At 39.7% G+C, this 5,958-nt stretch overlaps 1 pseudogene; it reads left to right on the top strand.

The window, feature by feature from the left end:
• Positions 1–3,726: 3,726 nt before the first annotated feature.
• On the top strand, positions 3,727–4,201 carry LOC117719602 (large ribosomal subunit protein eL21 pseudogene; annotated as a pseudogene).
• Positions 4,202–5,958: the final 1,757 nt, after the last annotated feature.

Raw genomic sequence — 5,958 nt, 5'->3', positions numbered from 1 at the left:
TTGCCAAAAAATTTCGACGCTTCTAGAATAGAAAAGCCTGAAACTTAAATTTTTGGAGCCAATTTTTTTCATAATACTAGTTTAAAAAACATTGTTCCCTGTTCAATAAAGCTGGGTACTGGTAACAAGCCAGTATACATAAGCAACAACACAGATCTGAAGGTGAAGAATACTTCAAAGTTTTTTTTTTTCTTTTAATTTTTTTCAGTGTGTTTTTGAAAATGTTTATAGGCGTTAGCAAAGCGCTGTAAATGTCTGATTGCATTCTCTTTATGCAATGGAGGACTGAGGGACACATTTCAGGCTATCTCATCCAAGAAGGGACAAAGCTGAAGATGAAAACAACTCCCTGTGGATAATCCCAGGTCTTCATCCCAAGAGTAATCTGCTTTTTAATTTAGAGCCTGGCTCACTCCACTTTTCCATCCAAATACTAAGAGAAAACAAGCTGGACACTCTGTGTTTGGAGGGAGAACTGAAAGCTCCCGTGGAGGCTCAGCTGAACCCGGCCCTACACCAAAGACAGGCCCTTCAGTCACACGGTTTTGTTTGCTTGCTTCTTGCTTTTAGCACATCTGTCTGCTCATTGTAATTGATTCCAGCTGTTTCTCCCGAAAACATGGGATCTGAAATCATGATGTGGGTCTTACAAAGTACAAAGAAATGGTACTGAATGCTGGTAGTCAACAAAATACATACTGCTTTTACTAATGGGTGATTTAGGAGTGATTACTTGGTATCTGTCAAGCTAAGTAATAGAGGAAGCTTTCCTTGTTTATAAACCCCCAACAATATCATGATTATGTACTCAAAATGTAGTACATATCCAAGTATTAAAATGTGAAGAATATGATACTAGAATATGCCTTTTGAATATGTTAACCTTAATTGGTTTGAAATTTGCATTTCATATGATTTTAAATTTGAATGTGAGCATATTTTATATGAATCTAGCATTGGTACCAATTTTCTTTTATTTTGATATCCTCATTATTGATTTTAAAAAACAGAAATCTCCATGTTGCAATCATAATTTTTAAAGGCCTTGATCTGGTTTCTCATCTTTCAGGTTTAGTTTTAGACAAGCATGCCAGGAATATTGAGTTAAAGTTCAGTTAAGATTGGACATTTTTGTATTTTCCATTGAAATTATATTTTTATTATACTTATAGATTAATTCATTTCTACATTTTTAAAGGGGATAGGAGGAAGGATGGTAAGAAGGGAGGGGATGGGGCGAGAGGAATAGAGAGGGAAAGAGAAAGAGAGAGAGAGAGAGAGAGAGAGAGAAAGAGAGAATCTAAATTACTAATATAACAATAGGTTATTGCTGCTCTTAGCCTTGGCCAGAGAAGCTTCTGTTTGCAGCAGACAGTGGATAGGGCAGAGCCTCATAAGTGGTCTATGTGCTACACATAAGTTAGTGTTTAGTCTCAAATCACACAGCTGTATCATGCTCCCAAGGATAAAGGACTATCACAGGTGAGGGCAGAAAGAATGTAAGAACTGGAGGATGGGAGGAGGGTTGTGAAACTGGATCTGAACATGACATGGCTGTTGCATCCATGATCTTACAGAAGCAATGGTTCCCTGCACAAGACCTGCAAATGATTGGACTTATCACCATTCCACCATAGTTGAGAGACAGCTCATAAGCCCCTACCTTTTCTGGAGGAACTACTGGTAGTCAGAGGTCACAGATGGTAAAGTTATGTTTTACTGGTACATTGCTATCTCTCAAGTAAAAAATTCTATGCCAATGTTCATGTAGGAAACCTTAATTAATAGCAGTGAGAAACACACACACACACACACACACACACACACACACACACATACATGAAGGTGAAAAAGGACTGGAGAAGAAGGGATTTGATGTGTGTGGAGATGAGAATTATGAGAATTTAATGGGGAGGGGCTTATATGAAAGAACATTATATATGTGTGTGAAATTGTAAAAGAATAATTACATTAAAACCAAAAAAAAAAAAAAAAAGAAGGCTTATTCACATACATGTCTATGTGCAGCTTGTGGCTCAGAACAGAGAGGAGATAGCCTACATTTTTTTTTTGATATTAAGTTTACAGGTATGAACTGATATTTACATAGAGTTATTTTGTATATCACATATTTAAAAGTAAATAAAGTTATTATGTCATTTTTAAAAAGAAAAAACATAAATCAGTGCGTTTAACAGTGTGATTGTAATGGAAAATAATAAAAACTGGTAAAGTAATATTTCACTCTGACATTAAGAAAAGACATTCTTTATAAAAGACTGAATAAAAAGAATGATCCCAGACTACTTGTATTAGGACCTTTGTAGTAAAGATGCCAAGACCACCTATCAATTTCCAATGTGTGAACTGTTTTGAAAGTAGAGCTCCAACCTCACCCAAACCCTGAGGTATACACACACACCCATACCCTCATAGACAGCCTTGGACAAACAGCTTGACTAATCCTGCATCACAACCCTTAGCAACAAATACACACACAGCTGATGTGACCCAGAATGCTGATCCATACAACACGAAATAGTAAATATTGCAGTCTGTTTATCTGCTGTAAGCTGATAAATTGTGGGGGGTGAGTTGTTACCTCTTAGCACATAGTAAACACATCAACAATCCTACCTTATTTTACCATTACCTGTGTACCCAAGTGACTGAGAGTTTATATATGGGGGCGGACAGCTATTACAACAGTGGTTCTCAAATTTGGCTGCATATTAAAATGAACTAGGGGAACTTTAAAAATATTCATGCTTGACTTCTACCCATGGAGTCAGGATTGACTCCAGTATCAAAGTTGTGGTGTTCAAAAGTATATCAAACAATTTCAGAATTTCAGGTGAAATATATAGAAAACTCTAACCCATAATTTTTTCCTTCTTTCTAAAATGAGAGATAAGGGAAGTTTTTTTGTGAATCAAAATTTCTAGATATAGATTCTGGAAGATGTGTCTGCTCTGAAGGTATATTTGCCAGTGTTTGCTGTTGATCTCGTTAAAGTAAGTTAAAATGCAGACCAGGACTGGAGAGTCACTGAGAAAACCACAGAGACCTTATAAATGACCCTAACCTTTCCTGATGTGCAGACAAGGAAAACTTAGCTTGGCCTAATACTTGCAAATGCCAACACTAAAAACAGGAGTTAAGGGATAGCGATCAGAAGCAGCTAACAAACTTCTGAATATATAACCACGTACTTTCCAGAGCAAGTAGACAAAATGAAGCGACTGTCTAACTGTAATTGATCAGACATTCTCTCCATCACTTCTGTGTTTGCCCTAAGATAGCCTACTGTTGGCACTTCCATTCCCTCAGTGAACTATTTTGTTTGGAGCTAATGAATTCATGAATTATTGGTTGCTCAAACAAACATATTAATATGTAATAGTGTCTCAGTTTACTTTTTAGCTGTCTGTGCAGTTCAAGTAGAGTCACAGCCATAGGTACAGAGGAAAATAGAGGCAGACATGGACTACTCTCTGCTGACCAGAGCTTATACATCACTTGACACGCACTGCCCTGTGTGTTTGGCTTTATGAGGGATGACCTGACCTATTTCCTTTGTTTCACCGGAACTTCTACTGTATTCAGTCTTTCTTGAGACCTCATATGCGGACTTAAGTTGAAGATAAAGGAAACAGTAGCCACACAGTTTAAAAATAGAAAAATGTGTTTTCGGCTGCAGCAGCCATCTTCAGTTAACTCGCCAAAATGACAAACACAAAGGGAAAAAGGAGAGGCACTTGGTATACGTTCTATAGGTCTTTTAGGAAATATGGAGTTGTTCCTTTGGCCTCATACATGCAAATCTACAAGAAGGAAATGGGTGCTATTCAGAAAGGAATGCTCCATAAGTGTTACTGCGGTAAAATCGGCAGAGTCTACAATGTCACGCAGCATGCCGTGGGCATCATGGTAAACAAGCAAGTTCGGGCAAGATTTTGGCCAAGAGGGTCAGTGTGCGGACTGAGCACATCGAACCCTCGAAGGAAGAGCAGACACAGCTTCCTGAAGCGGGTGAAGAAGAACGATCAGAAGAAAGAGGAAGCCAAAGGTTCACCAGGGTTCAAAGCATCAGGGTTCAGCTGAAGCTCCAGCCTGCGCCACCCAGAGAAGCACACTTCCTGAGGACTAACGGAAGAAGCCAGAGCTGCTGGAGCCCATGCCATATGAATTCATGGCCTAGTGTTCAAAAGAGAAATAACGGACCCGACTGCAGAGTTTTTCCTTAGGTTCAAAAAAGAAAGAAAAAAAAAAGAAAGAAAGAAAGAAAGAAAGAAAGAAACAAAGAAACAAAGAAAGAAAGAAAGAAAGAAAAAAGAAAAATGCACTCTCTCATGCAATTCACTGTTCTGAGATAGGGCAATAACCTAGCAGTGCTTAGGTGAATACTCCATTGACATTATATACCCAGGTTTGCTCTGTCTCCACCATTGTTGTCTGAATCCTTGGAGTAATTTTTCTAATAGATGCAGAGAGCTCCCTCAGTGTAGGGACGCAGAACAAAGAACAAAAGGAAGGATGTCACTCTCATATATCTTCTTTCCTCAGGAAGCAGAAACACGCACACACACACATGAACATACACACACACACACACGCACACATACACACATATATACACACAGACACACACAGACACATACACACAGAGAGACACACAGACACACACACACAGACACACACATACACACAGACACACATATACACACATACACACACACAGACACATACACAGACACACACACAGACACACACAGACACATACACACACAGAAACACACACACAGAGACATACACAGAGACACACACAGAGACACACACACACACATGCATACACACAGACACACACAGACCCACACACAGACACATACACACAGACACACACATGCACATGCACACACACATACACACAGACACACAGAGACACACACACAGACACACACACATGCACACACACAGACACACACAGACACACACGCACACACAGACACGCACACACACAGACACACACACAGACACACACAGACGCACACACACAGACACATACACACAGACACATACACACACAGACACACACACACAGACACATACACACAGACACACACACACACACAGACACACACAGACACACACACATAAATGTGCACACACACACACACACACACGCACACCCACCCACACCCACACCCACACACACACCCTTATTGGTAGGAAAAAATAAGCTGTGTGCTCATGCTAATGATCACTAAGAAAGAGAATAGGAAACATGATTGCTAAAAGTAGATAGGACTTACTCCATTGCTCTAAAGATAGGAGCACATAAACACACACACACATAAACATATCTTCGCATTATCAACATCAGTTGGAATGCTTTCATTTGCATGAATTGTACTAGCAATTGCCATAGCAACGCTGCAGCAAAGCACACAAATACTCAATCTCAGTGGCACAAACTATTTGCTGGCAATCTACAGGTTGTGATGAAAGGCTTATTTCTGAACATCTCTGCTCAACCCACACAGTCTTTAGTGGAGGGCCAACTAGACTGGGTGTGGCTATGTGGTTCTGCTTTAAACTGTGAGTCCAGCAGGACTTTACTCCATACTAAAGCTGGGAAAGTTTATTTTTATCTGTATTCATTCTGAGACACAGCCAAGGGAGCAGAAGTTACCCAACACAAACTTTTCAAGCTAATCACAAAAGCATGAGATAGCGGGCAGAAGTACAGCATCTTCTAAAGTTATAGACACCCTGCTGAATCTATCTGCCTTCTACTGGACAAAGAAAGTCTGTGGTGATTAGAATGAGAATGGCTCTCACAAACTCATGTATTTGAACGCTTGGTTCCCAGTTGATGGGCCTACTTAGGAAGCATTAGGAGGTATGGCTTTGTTCACGAAGGGGTATTGCTGTGGGTAGGGTTTGAAGTTCAGAAGC

The sequence above is a fragment of the Arvicanthis niloticus genome, chromosome 14 (assembly GCF_011762505.2).
Source record: "Arvicanthis niloticus isolate mArvNil1 chromosome 14, mArvNil1.pat.X, whole genome shotgun sequence".
In the NCBI taxonomy this organism is placed as follows: Eukaryota; Metazoa; Chordata; class Mammalia; order Rodentia; family Muridae; genus Arvicanthis; species Arvicanthis niloticus.
The sequence above is the reverse complement of the archived record's forward strand: the minus strand, read 5'-3'. Positions and strand labels throughout refer to the sequence as shown.